Source organism: Onychostoma macrolepis, chromosome 03 (assembly GCF_012432095.1).
Source record: "Onychostoma macrolepis isolate SWU-2019 chromosome 03, ASM1243209v1, whole genome shotgun sequence".
Classification (NCBI taxonomy): Eukaryota; Metazoa; Chordata; class Actinopteri; order Cypriniformes; family Cyprinidae; genus Onychostoma; species Onychostoma macrolepis.
The window spans coordinates 51,285,474-51,310,141 of NC_081157.1; the positions used below are offsets into that span (position 1 = coordinate 51,285,474).

General features: G+C 36.3%; 1 protein-coding gene and 1 long non-coding RNA gene across 4 annotated transcripts in view; one reads left to right on the plus strand and one right to left on the minus strand.

Annotated features, from left to right (window-relative positions):
- Positions 1-24,668, minus strand: part of LOC131536168 (butyrophilin subfamily 1 member A1-like) — a 293,670-nt gene that overhangs the window by 57,992 nt on the left and 211,010 nt on the right. The gene's annotated exons all lie outside the window — the stretch shown is intronic.
- Positions 787-3,584, plus strand: LOC131536176 (uncharacterized). Its single transcript, XR_009269876.1, has 3 exons — positions 787-863; positions 1,036-1,129; positions 3,566-3,584. It is a non-coding gene; the product is annotated as an uncharacterized LOC131536176 (long non-coding RNA).

A 24,668-nucleotide genomic window follows, 5' to 3' on the forward strand; every position in this document is an offset into this window, starting at 1 on the left:
ATAACCAGAATATGATACATTTGACAAAGAATCAGTTGGAAGAAACGTTTCAAGCTAGAAATGTCAAACTCATACATACCAAACACGACTAACCTTAAAGTCATTCAATAGTTATTAGAAAGACATACATAATATGTGCTTAAAACATGATAGTCTAATGTGTGGTTACATACATAATATAGTGTTATGTCTAGCAATGTCCTTTTAGGATGGTTTTATGTGCATATGAAAAAGAAAGTCTCTGTATAGTTCTTTGGACAGAGGAATTTCAGTCTGGTTCTTTGTCTTCTATGTGTGGGGGAAAAGTCAATCTAAAGAAGCTTGTGATTTCTCTTGTGGAACACATGTGATGGCCATCTCTTTGACCATTAATCTTGATTATTTGTCCCAAATTTGAAGATCTCCTTCCGGCATTGTACTTATCAATACGTGTTCTTTTGTCTTAATGTTGCAAGCTGTTCTGTGAAAGAGGCTTGTTGGTAAGGCTTGCTCCAGAAGTCAGAGATATGAATCTTTACGACGTTGTCCTGTTCTCCTGGAATTTCAGCTCCTCATGTTTCGATGTTCTGATCGAATCTTAGTTTTGTCTGACTCGTTCTGATGCTACATATATTAGGCAATGTATTAATTCTGTTGTAAATCATTTGATAAACTTATATTTTAGATAACATTTTATATTGAAATACTGTATTGTAAGTTACATTATTGCTTATATTTATTCATTTCAGGTGCACCCAGTGGCTTTTGACTAGGCCTATTCGAGGGCCACATGGTTGTGAATTCATACCTCAACTTTGCGGCTGGATTTTCAGTCTGGCGTCCCGGGAGCAGGCGTCTTTTGCACACTTTAATTCATTTAAAAGGTAACATGTTTTACTTGAGTAATTTCATTTGTGAAAAAGGTTACTTATTTAGTTTAAGTACTGGTAAATGCTGATTGTATTGTGTAAGTGGCATTTTTACATTTATTTTATTGAGGTAGTTTCATTCAATACTGAAGTTTATTCTAAAACTTCTGCTTGTTTTTATGTGCAGATTTTTTGTTGGAATCACAACACTCACTGGATACAAGACGGATACATAGAGGCAAAACAAGTGGAAAGGTCTCAGAGAAGAGGACAACCCTCATGTGTGTGCTCATCTCAGAAAGTTGATGGACTTTCAGTATGCATTTATTAAATTGTCTTTTGCAGGAATATTCTAAATTTAATAGAACATAAGCTCAAACAACAGAATTTTCAGTATCATTGCGGTACAGTCTTCAGTGTCACATGATCCTTCAGAAATCATTCTGATATGCCGATTTATTATCAGTGTTGAAACTGTTGTGCTGCTTAATTTTTTTTTGGACCTGTGATACTTTTTTTTTTTTTTGATTCTTTGATGAATCAACTTTACTAATTCCAAACTTTTCAATTGCAGTGTATTTTACTGTAAAAAATGTTTTCTCAGGTAACATAAAAATCTACATAATTTAGGGTCCAATCAAATATAAATAGCACTTTTTTTTGTGTACAGGTCTGGTATAGAGAATGTTTTTGCTCAGGTGGCTGAAATGTCCGCCCAGTAGAGAAAAGTTTTGCTCAGCAAGAATTTTTTTTGAGGGAACATTGGTTCTGTGTCAACAGCACCATGCGCTTACGTTGTTTATGCACAGATCACGGTGATGCGAAGGAAAAGAATTGTTGAATAAAGTCGTTATTTTAGTTTTCTTTGCGCACAAAAAGTATTCTCATAGCTTCATAAAATTATGGTTGAACCCTTGAAGTCACATGGATTACTTTACCTATCTCCTTCCTATGTTTCTGTGACTTCATCGTGTTAGGATCCTTGCTGTCTATGGGCAGTCATAAAAAAATATTTAGTACCCGAGCACCGATGGTGTGAGGACCCTATTGGAATCGCTCCTTTTATTATTATTAGGGCCCAAGACACAAAAGCGCAGGGCCCTATTGTTTTTCTAAGGATTCTTTTTTTTCTTTTTTTTCTTTCAAGGTTTTGGGGCCTTTAACATACGCAAAAACTCTTGAAACTTTGCACACATTGGAATCTGCAGCTGAATTGAGTTCCACATGGGGTGTTCCACCGTGGAGCTCTGTTTGACCTACACTCACCAAAATTCATACACCTAGAACTCATCAGGCCGAACAACTTTCGTGCTGACAGTCAGTGCTCCGCCTGTATGATGCCGATCGCATAGATGTGACTATTAGGAGTCAAAGTTGTAGCACCACCAACTGGCAGCAGGAAGTGAGTCACTTTAAAAATGATTTGAAACCACATGCTTATTTTTACCCGAATTGCTTCAAACTTCATCAGAATAAATGTCAAAACACGGCCGACGAGAGAGAAAATATAAAGAAATATATATTTATTTAAGTTAATGTATAAATGATATCATGTCACATAGCCTGCTATCACACATTTAGACAAGTGTCCTTGGTAACTTATGTGCAGTAAGACGTAAATTGCTATCATAGCATAGTTAGGCTAAATGCTGCATTTTTCTCATTTTGGCAGTTTAATTTTCTTATTGAGAGCATTTAAAGTAGTGTTTACCCAACTTTTAACATAATGCCCAGTGTGAACGATTGTCATATTAACTACTATCTGTCGAAATAACTGAACAACAGCAAAATATGTGAAATTTCATTTGTTTATATGTTTTCAACTGTCCCATACTGAAGTGACATCTTACAATAATTAGAAACAACATGTAAATGAGAAATTGTGTCTATTGCCACTGTAGTTGTACTCGACATTAAAGCTTGTCCGGGACAATTTTTTTGTGAAATACATCTTTACATGCCCAATTGGACAAGTTAAGTTAGCCTGATTAAAACTTGAGTGAAAAAAAAAATAACTAGAGAAGCATCGAAACGCAAGACTGATTCTGATTTTACTAATGTTACAGTCAACATCGAAACAAATAACCTTAACAGCACACATAAACTCACGGAAGAAACATGAGGTAAATGTTCAAACTGTTTATTTATAACACATGATATTATTAAGTAGCATAAGTGATCTGTTGCTGATGATCACGATTGCAAATGTTAAGTAGTTCAATAAACAATTAGTTAACACTAAGTTAGTTACTTTTTAGACACAATATTGACTGTTGTTTTATTTCTCCAATGAAAATCGTTCCAAACAAAGATCAAAGCAAAACTCAGCGGTGTTTTTACTGAATGATTCAGCATCCTGAACGAATCGATACAATGAATGACTCAATTGACTCACTAATTAAATTATTTGCTGCCACCTAATGGCGGTTTAGTTTCACGTTTAAAAAGTATCATTGCATTTTTACAACGTTTCTTATTTGTAATTTCAAAAATTAATGTAAAACATTAATTTCATAATACAGTTGTAATTTTGCATTATAAATTATTTAATTTGATTGGTGGTACAGTTCTACAATGTATTGTTATAATTGAATTTATTAATCAAATGTAAAAGTTTATTTTAAAATATATGCCTTTTTGGGTGTTCATTTTGGTCTCATTTATGTAAATGCATTTTTTTTTTTAAATCACAAGATAATTTTCATTATTTCTTGTAGGTGCAAAGAATAGCAGCTGATGTGGAGAAATGTTTGATGCTTCAAGACTCTCTGAAGCCGATTATATTAGGTAATATATTCATTCTTTTGTAAATCATTTGGTAAACTTGTATTTTAGATTACATTTTATATTGAAATACTGTATTGTAAGTTACATTATTGCTTCTATTTATTCATTTCAGGTGCACCCAGTGGCTTTTGACTAGGCCTCTTCAAGGGTCACATGGTTGTGAATATATACCTCAACTTTGCGGCTGGATTTTCAGTCTTATTACAACTTCAGTCTGGCGTCCCGGGAGCAGGCGTCTTTTGCACACTTGAATTAATTTCAAAGGTAACATGTTTTACTTGAATAATTTCATTTGTGAAAAAGGTTACTTATTTAGTTTAAGTACTGGTAAATGCTGATTGTATTGTATAAGTGGCATTTTTACATTTGTTTTATTGAGCTAGTTTCATTCAATACTGAACTTTATTCTAAAGCTTCTGCTTGTTTTTATGTGCAGATGTTTTGTTGGAATCACAACACTCACTGGATACAAGACGGACACAGAGGCAAAACAAGTGGAAAAGTCTCAGAGAAGAGGACAACCCTCATGTGTGTGCTCATCTCAGAAAGTTGATGGACTTTCAGTATGCATTTATTAAATTGTCTTTTGCAGGAATATTCTAAATTTAATATAACATAAGCTCAAACAACAGAATTTGTGGTATAATAATGTTGATTCCAGCATTTTATTTTAATCCTTTAACCAAAATTATACAAATTCTGTTGATTGACCTTAATTTTTTTATAGAAAGTAAATGTTCTACTCAGAATATGGCTTATTTTTTGTGATATAACAGTTATTTGTAGTTATTTTGTGATGCTATGTTATTTTTATGATACGATTTTAACTGTTGAAAGACTGACATTTTTATTTTTACCAGTAAAAGCCTTGCAATGTCTTTCTGCCAGTTTTAATAAATATTTATTTGCAACATCTTTGACTTGGTTTTATTCATTTGTAAATGTATTAAGATAGTTCTCATGATAATTAATTTAAATCAGTATTTTACAGTTTACTGTTAAAATTATTCTTTGCAGCATTTTCATTGTTAAATTATTACAACATCATCTTGGATTTAGGGGTATTTACAGGATTTTATTGGCCAGGTAAATACTGTACTTTAGTGAGATTACAAAATATTGCTGTAATATAAACTACAAGTTTAATTCAATGTTACTGTAAAAATACTACAAATTACTGTATTTCACATACAGCAATTAACTGTGATTTGCTTTGCAGTATTATACTGTAATGCATTTTACAGCAATTAACATCATTTTTACAAGATTTTATTGGCAACTTTTTTGCCAGTAACATCCTGTAAATTCTACGGTACATTTTTTACAGTGTACGTTGCAGAAAGAGAGAAAGGAGGAGTTTAGAGAATGAGAAAGTGAAATCCCAAGTTTATAACAATATGTTCTATTGCATAGACCTGAACAACCATCAGTCACTTAATTAACCCTCGCATTGAGTTTCTCAATGAGGCTAAAATTTAGATTAAAAGCACCAGTTCAGCCAGAATCTGGAGGTACTTGCTTGCGTTGCCTTTGTGTTACAGGGATTCCCTTTTGTCGTCGTCGTTGCAGGTAAGGGGTTTTCCCGAGTTGGTGATTGGCTGGAAGTTCAGTAGTCGTTGAAGGGATGTCTTGGGCGTTGGCTGAGAAATGCAGGGACAAGTGTGTGGCAAAACGTTTAGGATCATCTGGTTCAATCGTTAAGGCTTTTAAAAATTGTCAGGATGCTCACGTAAGGGGCTGCGATAATATCGTAATTGTTGTTTTAACGATGTGTGATTTGACATTATTGAGTATATTGCAAAAACCAAACCAAACACCTACAGAGAATGCACGCATACATGACGTGATGAAGTCTAGTAGGTTGAACTAGTGCGCGTATTTAGAGTGCTTTTTTTCACTGCATGATTCACTCTATTAAAATGCATAACAAAATTCAAGGGCTTTATATCATCTCATACAGTTAATATCACACGAACGGTGCCGTTTTTTTCCTCCAAAAATCAGCATGATTACAAATGTGATATTGATTTTATACAACAGTTCAATAAACAAGAAGTGAATATTATTGTAAATGGCTTAATTGTGAAAATGACCATAAAAGGTAAAAATCAATTTAAACTTATTGGAAAAGATTAATTTCAATCACTGCTGTGAACTGACCACCACACAGACTATGAAGAATATCAAAATCAGCTAGACTACCAGCACAATAACACAAGATCAGCACAATAACACAAGCAAAATATTGTCAGATATCAGATTAACTTCGGTGGTTTACGAAATAAATCTGTCAGTGTTTCTTTTCATTTTCTCTCTTCTTCAGCCCTTTGAATTTCCCGCGGTCAAGTCAAGTAATCTTTTTTTATATAGTGCTTTTAACAATACAGATTGTGTCAAAGCACTTAACAGTATCAAATTGGAGGATAGAGTGTCAGTAATGTATAATGATAAGATTAAACACTCAATTTTCTCAATTATAGCTCCCTGTCACCTGACAGTGGAAAGAAGTGACTGGGTGACTGACAGCTAATATATTAACCAATCTGCATTAAAGTTAAGAATGTAAAGATGAAATCTGTTCATATATAATTCGTAGTTATGGTGCTCATTAATTTTTGGGGGGTGCTCCTACATTTTTGCTGGTGCTCCTAACTTTTTAAAGTTGGGAGCACCAGTGCTACCAAGTAAAAAAGTTCATTTCGAGCCCTGATCGGTATTGGCAAATACTCTGAATTTTCGGTATCGGATCGGTTTTGAAAAATTGGTTTCGCTGAATCCCTAAATCCAACCCTGTGGATTACCTGTCTCACCTCCAGAGCATTTAGTCGTGTGGGTCCAGCAAGGGTGTTTATATGTCTGGATACCGCTGCACAAATCTTTCAGCCACGAGAAATACAGTTCCAGCATGTCTTCAAATCCAGGACAACAGAATGGTCAGGATGATCTGAAACATATAACCTACTGAAATCAATTTAAATGTATTTTGACTTGCCTGAGTGATGCTGAAACAACCAGGTTTAGTTTTTCACCCAGGATTCGCTGCTTCCTATGGAACAGTCTTCATGATGAATGATCTCTTGATCCTGGATCCTTGCTGCCATCCACTTGGAGATGGTTTGGATGATATGTGGTTGTGTCTAAAGGGGTAATGAATCAACGTTACTAAAATACTGATAGCAGCACTATACTCTACTATACTATATACTATACTATACTCCTGTAGCTTATATCCATTTTTCAGTACTGAACAAGTCAGGAAGCAAAGTAGTACCAGTTATTGAAACCCATCTCTACTTGTAATAGTTGTCTTGTTGCTGCTGCCCAGACTGTCTCTAAAAAAAAACACTTGAATAAATGAATAAAATAGCAATGAATAAAACATTTATAATACAAGGTTGTAACAAATGAGCATATTTTCTTACAAGCAACTCACTGAATCATTGACTCAACTGGTGGCAGTCAGGACCTAAAGAAAAGTGAACCATTTGTTTATTAAAGATTTGTTGAAACTAAAGTATCAGATCTATTTGAGAATTAAACTAGCATAAAAAGCATGCATGTAAAAAACACCATTAACACCATTAACGAGCAGATGACACAATTTACAGGCCTGTCACTTGAGGGGGAAAGGCGGAAATTATTAATCCCACACACTGAACATGATTTCTGCAGCCTCGGTCTAATTAAACTTTATACAGCGGTTTATATTCAAGTTTACAGTATGGCTAGCATGAGCATCATCGACTAGTGCGAACGGCAGACAGTCAAACATAATTAACTTTACTACAGTTAAAGTTTAAAGAATTTGAAAGTGAATACTGTATAGTTTATCGTGTTAAATTTCAAATAACTAAAAGAAAGGTATAAAATTTTACCTCAATGTTTTAACGGTTAACGTTACCTCAGACCGCCTCATGAGACTGCTTGTGAGCTAATTAACCGAACAGGGCATTTATTAATTAAATTAAACTGGAAAACCTACAAAAAATACAAAACACTACTCATCTTTGGTGACATCTAATGTTATATATCAGTAAAAACGATGAATACAAGTAGATTTGTAGCGCTTACCTTTTCCTCCGTGTCCTTCTGCTGGAAGTTGACCGTTAATGACAGGCACGCGCACTCTCGCAGACAATGACACGCGCGGCTGAAATCTCATTCTCAGTCATTCACAAACATGTCATTAACAATGGTCACCATTTGCTGAGAAAACTATTTGGTTTTTGTTTTGTCCTTAATTTGATGACACATATATCTACAAATATAATAATTCATGCCATATTTTAAATTGCTTGATGAATTCAGTATATTTCCCAAAATATAGGCTATCCAAATGGTATCTTAACATGATAATACATGTAGTGCAATAATATGAAAAGTTACCATGAGACCAGCTGACCACGTCGCTACAACGTTCTTCACGGGACTAACAAGCGACGTCTTTTGAGGACGTGCACACAATGTTTCTGGAACGTCAGCCAAGATTCTAAAAAATGGAACTTTACCACGACATCCTCACAACGTCGCCATAAAGTAATGTCGCGCTGACCAAAGGACGACGAACTGGTGACGTCCTCACAACGTTCTGTGTTTTCTGGGATGGTGCCCCCTTGGGAGATGGTGCCCTACGCAAACTGCGTACTCTGCGTCTAGGGAGCGGCGGTACTGTACTTACAAATTCATCATCATCATGTAACATATGCTATGTTACTATAAAACTCTTACGACAAACATGTCTTCTAATATCTTAAATTGTTGTGTATGATATACCGAGCTGCAGTGGGCACATATTAAATGACTTCACTTGGACCCATTGTGAGAGCTGTCTCTTTAAGAACCGCTGCTCTACACAGAAGAAAGCCCTATCTAGACTCTGTCCCGGTGTGAGTTGTGTCGAGCTATTCATTAGTCTGTTTGATGAAAAAATATTAAATGTAGTTGCAATAAATGCGTTAGGAATCCGTCAAACTGCAGCAGCAGAGGACTATTATTCTGCTGCCTGGTAATGCGGAAGAACTGATGATGACGCGGTTTGATCTTTGGCTGACCAATAAGCAGAAAGGGGCGTTTGACTCCCGCCCATGTGTAGAAATCGAATGTTCAAGCTGTTTATTAATTTTTCTATCCCTGAACGAAAAATGAAAATTTAAGATGAATTCTCGTTTTTTGTTTTTTTGGAAAAAAGAAAAACCGGAAAATAGCCGTTTTCTCATTTTTCTACTTTCAATATTAAATAAAAAAACGAATGAACGAATGATACTCAGATTTACACGGACCCTGATTCCTACGCCACTGTATGCTCTACTTTCAAGTGAAGCAATCAAGTTAATCATTAACCAGCTGGTGATGGCCACAGCTAAACCTGTAGTGTGCTCTTCCTATTCTTCAGCAGAGGGGGTTATAGTAACAACATCCATCCCATCACAATCACTTTAAATAAGAGCACAAATCACAGCCACTGTAACAGCCAACACAGATTTGCTTACATGCAAAATCAGTTCAGGAAGGTCAATGTTTCATTTTATTATCTCTACAACGTAGTTCCAGATGTCTTTCACATGTATAATTTATTGTTTTCCATGTTTAGGAACTGACATATGTGACTGTGATTCCAGCAGAAGACATGTCAAAGAGAATAATGTGAGTAGATACTGTCACCAGAGCCGGCCCAAGGCATAAGCGAACTATGCGGCTGCTTAGGGCCACTGTGGCCACCAGATGGCCCCCAAGAGTAGAGCACAATGATGACCATGTTGATTATATGCACTAGACGCTGCCGTGTGGATCTGTCAGAATAACATCACGTAAATTCACCTATTACTCCCAAAATACACGAAAGTAAGTGACCAGTTAGCTGGGAGAAAAACAGAGTAAACTCTGCAGTAACCTACACAATGTGTATTTGATAGGAATAAAACACGTCGTCCATTAATTGAAAGGATTATTATTGCCGCTTTCCATAGAAATCAGTGTGTTGCCTATTAACAAACGAAATGTCTTTATTTCTTAATTGAAGTGTATTTAAATGCCTGAAACCGAAAATAAACTTTATTCGTTTGAAAACACTGAACAGGTATGAAATATGAAAAGCACTGAGCCCGTCTTTCTTTTTTCTTTTTCTTCTTTCTGAGCTTGTCTTTCTCTGGCTCAGTGCCAGCCAAAGCGTGGCATGTCAAAGAGTTAAAATCAGTCACGTTTTGGGGGTGGAGGGGGGACAAATTCAACATGGGGGTTTTCAATCAGGGGTGCGTTTCTCAAATCATCGTTAGCTAACTATGGTCGTTATTTCCATTTAACTCTATTGGCAACGACAAAATTTGTGACCATAGTTGCCTTGAGATCAGACCCCCTCAGTTAATTAGCATAGCCTAGGTAGGGTATTTTTTTGTTTTAGGGAAGTTCATGATTGAACATTAAAACATCAGCAAATAGACATATAGACTTAATATAACATTTTACTTGGTTTTGGATTAAAGTTTTTGTCTTCTGCGTATAAATAAATTTCCTTGGTATATATTTTTGTAATAAAAATAAGTTTCTGTTTCATAAACTGATAACAGCTTAACATTATTTACATTTCGGGTCTTTGCTATTATATTCCAATATAATTATGCCGCAATTAGCTAGATATAGATTAAGAGTTGTTTTATATGTACAGATGCTCTCTGCTGTGTTTAATATTTATTATAAAAAAGTGACTTGTAATAAAAGTAAAACTTTGATCAATATTTATGTTGTTAAAATAACATTCTGTTCTGTAAATGCATTGTCTGCTGGTTTATTTAGCTATTCAGCACACCACATTAAGTATGCCACTTAATACTTTAAGATGTTGAATGTTAAAGTGCAAATTAACACCTGATCACTCTTGTAAGTTTGCAACTGTTACAATTAAAAATCACAGAAGGGTTAAAAAAATGCCAGGCAGACAATGGTATGATGTAAGCAACACAGCTACAACAAACAAAACTGAAAATGGGTGTGTTAGATTTATAGTGTGTGAATAATCAAGCTTTAACAATAACCAGTCATATTGGCGGCACCGAGGGGCCCCCAAGTAAAATTCGGGCCCCATAAAGGCTTGGGCCGGCCCTGACTGTCACATTTAATTTTTCATTCATCAGCATCCTGGGCTGCATTTACCAAAAGCATCGTGAGCTTAAGTTGATTGTAGAACCATTGTCACCAATGGAGCTACAATCAACTTAGGCTGATGATGCTTTTGGGAAATGCGGGAGAGTTTATAGAGCTTAAGACATTAAGGGCCCTATCACGCCTTTTTTTTTTGCTAGTTTCAGCCTGACGCAATTATCATTTTCATGTCCTGTGCCATGTTGTTTAAATAGCAAACGCACTTGCATCCATCTGTTTGCCCATGGGTGTGTTCATCTGAAAACAAGGTGTTCAGGCGCATTGTTGGTTCATTGCTATTTTGAGGCAACTGAAATGGAATGCACCATTGACCAACTATAACCTGGTCTAAAGTCAATGGTGCAGTATTTATTTATTTATTTATTTAAAGGCCATATTAGTAATATTCGCCTACAGGTGGGAGCACAATGCATGTGCATTCTATTTATTATACACACAGGGACACACAGCAGCACAGAAACATGCCAAATATTAAAAATGAAAGAATTACAATTTAAAGGATTATTATTGTGTACACTTTAACCTCACACACGAGCAGATCTGTTTCCTCTCTGGAGAAGCATTCAGTCTTTGCTCTTGCAAATTTTGCCGTGTAAATAACGAATCTGCCATGGTGAAAGCATTACTGGCTTTTAAAGGGAATGGAAGATGAGACTCTGGTTGCTTTATTGCAAGTTATGCCCAAAACACATCCATGACTCATTAAGTGAAAAGGTACAACCCTTTTAGACCATGCACCTGGCGCACCAACCGTTTTTTTCTGTTGTTTAACTAGCAAAAATGGATTCGGACATGCCATCACCACACACCAGATACAGGTGGAGAGGAGAGAGACTAATAAAGCCAATCAAGTGGATGGGGTTTTAGAAGGCCATGATTGACAAGGGCTAGTGGAGGGAATTTGGCCAGGACACCGGGGTTACATGTGTCAAAGTGCATTGGGTTTTTTTAACGACCACAGATAGTCAGGACCTCGGTTTAATGACTCATCTGAAGGACGTGCTTTTTACAGTATAGTGTCCCCGTCACTCTACTGGGGCGTTAGGACCCACACAGACCTCAGGGTGAGCACCCCCTACTGGTCTCACTAATATCTCTTCCAGCAGCAACCTAGTTTTCTCAGGAGGTCTCCCATCCAAGTACTGACCAGGCTCAACCCTGCTCAACTCCAGCTCCAGTGGGCAACCAGTCTTGGGCTGCAGGGCAATATGGCTGTGGTTTTTATAGGCTACCAGCTAATGATCTGCACCTGTTCCAAATTTGGGACTGTGAATTTAAGATGTTTGTTCTTTGTTTGAGGAGGAGCCTGGTCGTTCTGTAAGAACATCCTGCAGTTGTGCTCGGGAGCTGGGCCTTCTTTTTTTTTTTTTTTTTGGTTATTTTCTGTTGCTTATTATTGTGAAAAGCACTATACAAATAACCTTGAATTTATCTTTATAATTAAAACCCTTAGATTAAATATTTGTGTTGTTTATTGTAAATTCAATAGATTATGCTGTGTATGAAGCTTCACTGATTATAATGTGAAGTGCAGTGTCAGTCAGTGAACTTAATGAACTGAAGTCATTAACCGTTTGAATGATGGTGAAAGTTTCTTGCCCACTCTCTGTGTATAATTTATTCCCCATTTACATTCATGCATATGCAGATACTTTCATCCAGAGCAACTTTCTGTACATTGCACTCGCTCGTAACTTAGTTGTATTATTCACAACCAGTGACTGTACAGAAATGACTCTGAAAGCAACAGAATATCTCTGCTCATTCAGGCCTCTAATTGGTGTTACTAATCGGCAAAATCAAAGTCAACATGGTTTCAGGGGTAAATCACTTTTTACCTCAAAATTAAGAAAAAAATATTGCACGAAGAAAATAATTTCTATTTTTGTATTACATTACTGTAATGTGTAAATAAATAAAAAATTGGGAGAGCACCATTTGGTGTTTCCATGGTGACCTTTATGAAAATAGGAGTGGAAAGCTGTACTAATGTCAACAACTGGTGCATGACAACCTTTTGTGTGCAGGGAAATTTAAAACGACCGTGCAAATGATGTGCAAATATGCTCAATGAAGATGTCATCATGAACCTCATGAAAACATGTCCATTACAGGTTAATATGTGACGTATGATACTCAATATTGGTTCTTGGGAGTGGTTGGGGTGGAATTCCGACTGATAGCCTACTGAACTAATTCCAGTATTATATTGAGAAAAATGCTGTCACAAAAATCAATGAGAATTATATTGCAGAGATTTGGACAGAACCTCATTCCAATGAATATCTGTGGGAGGAGCCAAGGTTACGGATGTATAAAAACTGCAGGTTTAAATGAGTCATGCAATTGACACCAGGAGCTGAAAACGAGGCACAGTGCGGAAGAAGCATAAAAACAGGTTTTAAGATTTTATTTTATTTTTTCTTGGAATCACAGTGATTCTTATTCAATAGATTTTATAGATTCAGTATTTACCATTAAAGTAGACCTGACTGCTTCAGAATACTTATGTGTTAATGAAATTTAGATTTATTTCATTTATGTTTGTGTGTTTTGTTCTGATTTTTTTTTGCAGGGCTGTAAAATTAACTGAAGACAAAAGACAGAGACAGTGGAGAGAACAGAACATGTCCAGAGGTGATATTTCAGGCGACATACTTGTACAATCTAAAAACATTATGAAGTATTGTTTTATTTCTGTCAATAGAATTCACTTGTCTTTATTTACACGCAGAAGCCATATCAGTTTAAAATTATGTTGAGGCTGGAATACACAAATTTCTTTAACGACCCCCTGTAAAACTAGTCTCGTCCGAATAGGGTTTAAGTCTCATATTTTTTTTCAGGAAATTCAAATATAAATGCCATTTTGTTTCAACCACAGAAAGACTTCAATAAAACAGCTTGTCAAGTCAAGTCAGGATTATTTGTATAGTGCTTTTTACAATGCAAATTGTGTCAAAGCAGCTTTGTAGGGTCCATTTTAATTTTTCTGGACTCCTTTTTAATGGTTAAATAAAATTTTATCAATCAAAAATTAAAATCATGAAACTTAAACAATTTAATATCAATTTATTAAAAGTTAAACAAAAATTGTTTAGGGCCCTATGAAATGTTTTATTTTTTGCAACATTATGTTTTATTGTTACCAGTTTATGTGTTTTAACATGTCTAATTATTTGAAAGCATAAAAACAAGTTTAACCCTCTGGTTGTGTCGGGTCAAATTGACCCGAAGAAGATTTTCTTTTTTCCAAAAATACTAGTTAACGTTATCGCATTGGACTCAAACTTACTGACTTTGTTCACAGAGGGTATAAGTACTTCTCAAAATTTTTTTTTGAATTTTCGGATTTTTTTGTGGGTTTTATTTCACCTAGTAACACTTGTTGTGTTCCCGGTCAAAAATGACCGGACTCCAAACAACTGCTTATAAATCTGTCATTATGCTATATTATCACTAAATATTGGATTCATTCTTTTTATCAACTTGTTTTCTTTCATTTAGGACTGGTTTTGTGTTTCTATTTGCATCTGATTAATCGTAAGCCTCATTTATCTGAGAGTAGGTACCTCATTTTTGAGTGAATTTTTTATTTTTATGAATAATTTTCACAATATTAAACGAAAAATTATAAAATTTACACTGTTTATCACACTAGTGTGCTTTAATGATTAATCAGGAAGTTTGGTTTTAAATGCTTTTATTTTGTACAAAATTGCAAAAGTCACACTTGTGGTGTTCCCGGTCAAAATGACCGGACTCAAAAATTGCTTATAAATCTGTAATTATGCTATATTATCACCAAATATTGGATTCAATCTTTTGTCAACTTGTTTTCTTTCATTTAGGACTGGTTTTGTGTTTCTATTTGCATCTGATTAATCGTAAGCCTAATTTATCTGAGAGTAGGTACCTAATTTTTGAGTAAAAAACATTTTTATGAATAATTTTCACAATATTAAGCGAAAAATTATAAAGATTTGCACTGTTTATCACACTAGTGTGCTTTAATGATTAATCAAGAAGTTTGGTTTTAAATGCTTTTATTTTGTACAAAATTGCAAAAGTCACACTTGTGGTGTTCCCGGTCAAAATGACCGGACTCCAAACAACTGCTTATAAATCTGTCATTATGCTATATTATCACTAAATATTGGATTCATTCTTTTTATCAACTTGTTTTCTTTCATTTAGGACTGGTTTTGTGTTTCTATTTGCATCTGATTAATCGTAAGCCTCATTTATCTGAGAGTAGGTACCTCATTTTTGAGTGAATTTTTTATTTTTATGAATAATTTTCACAATATTAAACGAAAAATTATAAAATTTACACTGTTTATCACACTAGTGTGCTTTAATGATTAATCAAGAAGTTTGGTTTTAAATGCTTTTATTTTGTACAAAATTGCAAAAGTCACACTTGTGGTGTTCCCGGTCAAAATGACCGGACTCAAAAATTGCTTATAAATCTGTAATTATGCTATATTATCACCAAATATTGGATTCAATCTTTTGTCAACTTGTTTTCTTTCATTTAGGACTGGTTTTGTGTTTCTATTTGCATCTGATTAATCGTAAGCCTAATTTATCTGAGAGTAGGTACCTAATTTTTGAGTAAAAAACATTTTTATGAATAATTTTCACAATATTAAGCGAAAAATTATAAAGATTTGCACTGTTTATCACACTAGTGTGCTTTAATGATTAATCAAGAAGTTTGGTTTTAAATGCTTTTATTTTGTACAAAATTGCAAAAGTCACACTTGTGGTGTTCCCGGTCAAAATGACCGGACTCCAAACAACTGCTTATAAATCTGTCATTATGCTATATTATCACTAAATATTGGATTCATTCTTTTTATCAACTTGTTTTCTTTCATTTAGGACTGGTTTTGTGTTTCTATTTGCATCTGATTAATCGTAAGCCTCATTTATCTGAGAGTAGGTACCTCATTTTTGAGTGAATTTTTTATTTTTATGAATAATTTTCACAATATTAAACGAAAAATTATAAAATTTACACTGTTTATCACACTAGTGTGCTTTAATGATTAATCAAGAAGTTTGGTTTTAAATGCTTTTATTTTGTACAAAATTGCAAAAAGTCACACTTGTGGTGTTCCCGGTCAAAAATGACCGGACTCCAAAAAATTGCTTATAAATCTGTAATTATGCTATATTATCACCAAATATTGGATTCAATCTTTTTGTCAACTTGTTTTCTTTCATTTAGGACTGGTTTTGTGTTTCTATTTGCATCTGATTAATCGTAAGCCTAATTTATCTGAGAGTAGGTACCTAATTTTTTGAGTAAAAAAAACATTTTTTATGAATAATTTTCACAATATTAAGCGAAAAATTATAAAGATTTGCACTGTTTATCACACTAGTGTGCTTTAATGATTAATCAAGAAGTTTGGTTTTAAATGCTTTTATTTTGTACAAAATTGCAAAAGTCACACTTGTGGTGTTCGGTCAAAATGACCGGACTCCGAACAATTGCCCATAAATCTCTCATTTTGCTATATTATCACCAAATATTGGATTCAATCTTTTTATCAACTTGTTTTCTTTCATTTAGGACTGGTTTTGTGTTTCTATTTGCATCTGATTATTCGTAGGCCTCATTTATCCGAAAGTAGCTTTTTTTTGGGTGAAAAAAGCATTTTTTATGAATAATTTTCACATTATGAGATAAAAATTATGAAAATTGCACTGTTTCTCACACTAGTGTGCTTTAATGATTAATCAAGAAGTTTGGTTTTAAATGCTTTTATTTTGTACAAAATTGCACAAAGTCACACTTGTCAAAAATGGCCGGCCATTGAAAGTGAATGGGGAAGAATGAAAGTAAGAGAAACAACTAGTATTCAGGAGCATGTTGTGCTTGCAAACATAAAGGCCTTGGACCTGTGCGTGTGTGGATGCATGTATACTCACGCTATCACACACACACACACACATCAATGCATACAAACTATTGTGAGTATTACACCTATTTCATCCTACCCTGAACTGCATGCAATATGCATTTATGAATCTGATATTATAACTCTCTCTCACACACACACACACACACACACACACACACACATGCTCAAACTGCCTTGTCTTTGGCCTGCATTGACTTCAAAATAATCTTTTTTCCATCCTTTGACCAGAACGTTACATCAACTTCAGCTGGTCCCTCAAAATCAGAAGATTGCTCCTCTTCAGTTGTTGCAAGGTTTTCAGCTTGTTCAGTGATGTTTTCCTCTTCCAATATATCTTGCAATGCATCTTCACTGTAAGATTCATCTTCAGTTGTCCCTTCCTAGGCATTTGTATGCTCTAGCATTTATTTGTAAACTTTTGTCTACTCTGTGAGAACACGAAGGCCTCAAAACCTATTGTCATAATGTTTTGTCTAGAATGTGGTGAAAGAAAAGATTCTTTTGAAGTCAGTGCAGGCTAAAGACAAGGCAGTTTGAGCATGTGTGTGTGTGTGTGTGTGTGTGTGTGTGAGAGAGAGAGAGAGAGAGAGAGAGAGAGAGTTATAATATCAGATCTATGCATACAAACTATTGTGAGTATTACACCTATTTCATCCTACCCTGAACTGCATGCAATATGCTGTTATGAATCTGATATTATAACTCTCTCTCTCTCTCTCTCACACACACACACACACACACACACATGCTCAAACTGCCTTGTCTTTAGCCTGCACTGACTTCAAAAGTATCTTTTCTTTCACCACATTCTAGAAAAACATTATGACAATAGGTTTTGAGGCTTTCTTGTTCTCACAGAGTAGACAAAAGTTTACAACCAAATGCTAGAGCATACAAATGCCTAGGAAGGGACAACTGAAGATGAATCTTACAGTGAAGATGCATTGCAAGATATATTGGAAGAGGAAAACATCACTGAACAAGCTGAAAACCTTGCAACAACTGAAGAGGAGCAATCTTCTGATTTTGAGGGACCAGCTGAAGTTGATGTAACGTTCTGGTCAAATGATGGAAAAAAGACTATTTTGAAGTCAATGCAGGCCAAAGACAAGGCAGTTTGAGCATGTGTGTGTGTGTGTGTGTGTGTGTGTGAGAGAGAGAGAGAGAGAGAGAGAGAGAGAGTTATAATATCAGATTCATAAAAGCATATTGCATGCAGTTCAGGGTAGGATGAAATAGGTGTAATACTCACAATAGTTTGTATGCATTGATGTGTGTGTGTGTGATAGCGTGAGTATACATGCATCCACACACGCACAGGTCCAAGGCCTTTATGTTTGCAAGCACAACATGCTCCTGAATACTAGTTGTTTCTCTTACTTTCATTCTTCCCCATTCACTTTCAATGGCCGGCCATTTTTGACAAGTGTGACTTTGTGCAATTTTGTACAAAATAAAAGCATTTAAAACCAAACTTCTTGATTAATCATTAAAGCACACTAGTGTGAGAAACAGTGCAAATTTTCATAATTTTTTATCTCATAATGTGAAAATTATTCATAAAAAATTATTTTTTCCCCCCAAAAAGGGGGGGCCCACTTTCAGATAAATGAGGCCTACAAATAATCAGATGCAAATAGAAACACAAAACCAGTCCTAAATGAAAGAAAACAAGTTGACAAAAAGATTGAATCCAATATTTGGTGATAATATAGTAAAATGAGATATTTATGGGCAATTGTTCGGAGTCCGGTCATTTTTGACCGGGAACACCACAAGTGTGACTTTTTGCAATTTTGTACAAAATAAAAGCTTTTAAAACCAAACTTCTTGATTAATCATTAAAGCACACTAGTGTGAGAAACCATGCAAATTTTCATAATTTTTTATCTCATAATGTGAAAATTATTCATAAAAAATTATTTTTCCCCCCAAAAAAGGGGGGGCCCACTTTCGGATAAATGAGGCCTACGATTAATCAGATGCAAATAGAAACACAAAACCAGTCCTAAATGAAAGAAAACAAGTTGACAAAAAGAATGAATCCAATATTTAGTGATAATATAGCATAATGACAGATTTATAAGCAATTGTTTGGAGTCCGGTCATTTTTGACCGGGAACACAACGAGAGTGACCGGAGTCCGAACACAACCAGAGGGTTAATTTATTCTTAGCCTTGCAATTTTTTTTCCCCTCAGAAATTCTGTGTTGTGTATTTACATTTTGAATGCATAAAACAGTCATTTAATTTATCTTTTAAATAATAAAAATTAAATATATTTTTCTTTTTTGAAAATATAGGGGATTTAATATTACAATTAAAACACTGAAGAAATATTGTATGATTACTCCTTAAAAATAAGGTTTTAATCATTTTAGTAGTAGTAGCCTATAGAGCTCCTGCAGTCACGTGACCCGTTCTGTTTACACCACCATGCTGGCAGGCAAGAACAGCCAGGAGCGAATATGAAATGAACGGCGCCAGCATAAGTTTCAAGGCAACAGAATTCACTGCACACTTTAATTCAAAAGCCATAGACCTGTACATAGCAAAACTTAGCCTGATAGATTAAACATAACAGATCCCTATAATGCCCCCAGGGTGCTTTTAAGGTGTATTAATATATGAACGGATAGATTTCCTGACCTGCAGTATCCTGATATGTACAACTACCTCATCAACTTTCCCTCCTAACGTTACTCCGGAGACTCTTTAAAAGCCTACAAAAGCTTGGAGGGGTACAAATGGATGCAATCTACTTTTTTGATGAATATTCAGGAGTCTGCCAGCTAAAATCATAGACTATAAAAATGTCGTCACTGGAAAGTTAACTGTGTTGTTAGCTAATGTAATCGACCCTAGCTGTCCTTGTAGGTAGCCAGCAAATGTTTTTTTCTCTATATTGTAGTGGAAGGCGGCTTCTCTTATTGATCACGTCTCGGCTAGATTGCATGTTTTCTTGCGCGGCTGGATATTGTACTCATGAAAAATAATCACGTTGTTTGTATTTGTCAAAATAGAAATTTACTTTATAGTCAAAAAACAGGGATGGGATTGGCATTATTAGCGCTAGTGCCGCTTATTGTGAAGCGGGAGCGATGAGCCAACAGATGATGCTGCAGCCTTCCTTGAACAGTTTTGTTCAGGACTTTCTGATTTATTTAACGAATACTGCGTGAGGGGGCGAGAAACTGGTGTAGGGTTTGATACATAAATATAATTTTAATTTAGCTCAAAGGGAATCATTTATGATTTTACAGGTAATTTGAACAGAATCACTGTTTTGCGGCTGATCACTGAGTCGGCAGCGATTCACTGAACGAGCCGTATAACATCAACTCTGCACTGGATATTAAAATCCAAAATATAGTGAAAACACTATTAATAAGCACAGTAACAAGATTGGCAGATTAAGACATTAACTTGTAAGCACAAAACACAAGATACTTCTCTTTAAATATAAATACGACTTTATTTATATAAACCTAAGACATAAACTAATCTAACATGAACACAAGCATTCACACATTCACACGTTGCAAAAGAGAGAAAGGATGAGTTTATAGAATGAAAATGTGAAATCCCAAGTTTATAGCAATATGTGCTATCGCATAGACCTGAACAACCATCAATCACTTAATTAACCCTCGCATTGAGTTTCTCAATGAGGCTAAAATTTATATTAAATGCACCAGTTCAGTTACAATCTGAGTTGTTTTACTTGCGTTGCCTTTGGTTACAGGGATTCCTTCTGTCGTCGTTGCAGGAAAGGGGTTTTCCGAGTTGGTGATTGGCTGGAAGTTCAGTAGTCTTTGAAGTGATGTCTTGGGGAGCCAATGGTTGGGCATTAGCTGAGGATGGTCTTGAGTCAGTTGCTGGTTGAAGTTTGAAGCGGGTGCAGTCGGAGCTGGACTTTGCGGCAAACTTAACTTTGAACACGAGACTCAACGGAAAGAAAAGAAACTAAAGTAAAAGAATAAAATGAGTAACGAGACTAGGTGGTTTTTCTTCTCATCGTGGTGTTAGGTAGCAACTGGCCTGTAGGCCAGAGCACGCTCAAAGAGCGCTAAACAGCGTCAAAACGCGGTGGCGAGAAGAAGAAGAGGAGAAGGAAGAAGGGGAGATTTGATGGTGTCCTGAGGTTTTAAACTCTGCTTTTGGACACATCCCATCTGGTGTCTTGACCAATTAGATAGGCTATTATCTTAGCTAGGGTTGTTCCTTCCATCATAAATCAGTATGTTATCAGTCACATGGTCTGAATTTTACACACTCTTGCAAAGTATAATTTTGGATGTGATTTCTATAACCAGAATATGATACATTTGACAAAGAATCAGTTGGAAGAAACGTTTCAAGCTAGAATTGTCAAGCTCATACATACCAAACATGAATAAACCTTAAAGTCATTCAATAGTTATTAAAAGACATACATAATATGTGCTTAAAACATGATAGTCTAATGTGTGGGTTACATACATAATATAGTGTTACACCTAGAAATGTCCTTTTAGGATGATTTTACGTGCATATGAAAAAGAAAGTCTCTGTATAGTTCTGTGGAGATCAAAAGACATGTTCTTTGGACAAAGGAATTTCAGTCTCAGTCTTTGTCTTCTATGTGTGGGGGAAAAGTCAATCTAAAGAAGCTTGTGATTTCTCTTGTGGAACACATGTGATGGCCATCTCTTTGACCATTAATCTTGACTATTTACCCCAAATTTGACGATCTCCTTCCTACGTTGGACTTATCAATAAGTGTTATTTTGTCTTAAATGTTGCAAGCTGTTCTGGAAGAGGCTTGTTGGTTAGGCTTGCTCCAGAAATCGGAGATAGGAATCTTTACGACGTTGTCCTGTTCTCCTGGAATTTCAGCTCCTCATGTTTCGATGTTCTGAATGAATCTTAGTTTTGTCTGACTCGTTCTGACGCTACACTGGCCAAAGGAGGTCACTTACGGGACACATAAATTAAGCCCAATATACGGGACGTCCCGGCTAATATGGGGCGGTAGGCAACCCTAGCTTTCCCCTGCATGTTCTGGCATCCTGGCGCACAGCAGCTTTCCACCATGTTAAAATGGTTTGTAAGGTCTAAATAGTCTGGTTTAAAATTATTGTTCTACAACTGTCGATACTAATGCTACCGCTGCTCTAGCGCTCTCCTGGTTGCCTCCAAAATGTCGGAGTTTAGATTGTGTGACATCAACCGCCGGAGCTCTATTACGTACTGAACAATTAGTGGTATATTTCTGCCGCAATGTCTTCAAATTAAACCGAACTTTTATTTTGACGGGTTACCGTGAATACCTTTACATTTGTGTGCGTGTGTATGATATGAGGATAGTTTTACTCAAATGAAACGGTCAAATGCTCATGAAGTGACTCTCAGAGCAGTTCTGGAGATGCTGTTCATGTATTTATGTCCTCATTAGGGAGACAGCAGATGTTAAAATCACCGGAAGCGTCACGCGCGCTTCAGTACAAATAGTACATGACTGTGTGTGTGTCGGGGCAGAACTTGGCTGTGCGCGATTCAAAGAGTGCGACCATGTATGTATAGACAGAAATGACATGTCATCGTGTAAATAGGATAAATGACATAAGCCTATATAGTTTGTTGAAAAAGTTTGTTGGCGCAATAGAGAAAATAAAATTAACTTGACCTGATTGCAGTGGCGCCTCCAAGGGGGGGCAAGGGGGGGCCACGGCCACCCCTAAAATGACACTGGCCACCCCATTGGCCACCCCAAACAAAAAGAGTGGAGTTTTTTTAGAATAATATTTTTTTTATATAAATTAACACGGACATTGACGAAACACTAAATTAAAAATAAATATAATAAACTTGTATTATGTGTACCGTAGAATTCACTCTCAACCCCTCCCCCTCTTTACCTGCGTTGCGGCGAGAGACTTTGCGCACTCACACAGACGCACTATCGAAGCATACTGCAGCACATGGTCTGTTCAAGTTTGAGAGAAGCAATCAATGTGGGAGAGGAAACTTACAAGTAAAACTTAGTTTTCATGTGTTATATAAAACTTAGTTTATTCTGTCAAACTCACATAATACAATACTGACTGCGATAATCGATCACTTCCGGGTCGGGAACGCTGTGCGCGTTTGGCTGCTGCTCTGTACCTGGACTGCTTTTTCTGTATGTTTTCACCCCTCTGCTGGACTATTTTTTTTGTTTGTTTGTTTCGTCTACTCCACCTCTTATTGTTGGCGCTTTTGGACCTGTCTTTGGACTTGGCAAGTGATACTAATGAACGTGGTACTTTTAAGTTCTACCACCGGGCCGCTGCGAGCTCTCTGCCCTGTTACGTCTTCCACGGTGTCTGGTTCATCGGCTGGGTGAGTTGCCGCTCGCTCTGTCTGTTGTGCTGTATAAGTTACTACTGCTCGCTATTTGGGTATGCTGCGTCCCATTTAGTTTGCAGTTTCTGTGATGTGACATTCGGGCTTGGCTAACGTGGCTTTCACTCTGGTTGGCAATACCTGTTAGTACCATAATGCCTCGGGCAATAGCTTTCCTTTTTTGCTTTGTCTCTTTCCTTTTGCCTGTAATGGAGTTTGAATATACATTGTCTCAGTTAAGAACTCTGAACTGTCGCTCGCGCCTCGACCCGACGATGAATGACTACTGTCGGCGGCTAGGGATTCTCCGACGTCCTCGATATTTATATCGCTCCCCACGTATCTTCATGCATAGCTCTCGCTCTAAGCCTGATGCTCTTCCATGCATCTGGTCTGACCGTCGGAAATCATCCAAACCAAGTGCATCCCATACTAACAGCTCATTACATCGCTCTCTGATTCATCTCACTGGTAACAACTGTCAGCTAACATCGTCGTCAAATTCATCTGCCTCGTACTGTCACGCTGCTCTTTTGAACTGTCGGTCCATCTCGGATAAAGCCCCTTACCTCAACGAACTCATAACTGACAATAAGCTTGACTTTTTGTTTCTCACGGAAACTTGGCAAGTTCCTGATGACCTCCTGCAGTTAAACTTACTCACGCCATATGGATATAAGCAGTTGTCCAGGCCATGACTGCATGGTAAAGGGGGTGGTCTCGCTGTCATCTACCGTGATAATCTCCATATCACACAACTCGACTTCCACGACACCGATACATTTGAATATATGGTTCTGAAGGCTGACTCTCTTACTATCATTCTGCTCTATCGTCCTCCCAAAGCATTTTCAAACTTTTTTTCCCAACTTAGTGAACTGTTAACCCTTGCCTGCTCCATGTCTTCTCCTGTTCTCCTGCTTGGTGACTTTAATATACATGTTGATGTTGTTTGCTCTAACACCACTCAACTACTGTCTGTTTTTGATTGCTTTAATTTGTCTCAGCATGTTAATTTTCCTACTCATTCTCATGGTCATATGCTTGATTTGATCTGTACCTCAGGTGTTGGTATTTGTTCCATCTTTTCCTCTGTACATGATAAATCTGCAAAGACTGTTATATCCTACCGTAATTGTAATAATGTTGACGTCACATCATTTTGTTCCTCTATTGCTTCCTCTAATCTTTCTGATGTTTTTGATTTATCTTCTCCTTCACTGATTCTTTCAAATTTGAACTCCATATTATCTGATATTTTGTCTGTACATGCTCCTGTTAAGACTAGAACTGTTCCTTCTACTCATACTTCTCCCTGGTTTACCCCCTACCTTCACAACCTCAAGAGCTTGAGCTTCTCTATAGGAAAACTGGCCTCACTGTTCATCACCAAGCCTTTCATGAACATCTCAAAAATTACAAATCTGCCTTACACTTAGCACGCTCTAGTATTGTTTCTGCCATGATTAATAAAGCTAGTAACCGGCCAAAAGCACTATTCGACACAGTAAATAAACTTACCAAACCCCCAACTAATGATACTGCAGGTTCAGCTGAATTCTGCTACTCCTTTCTA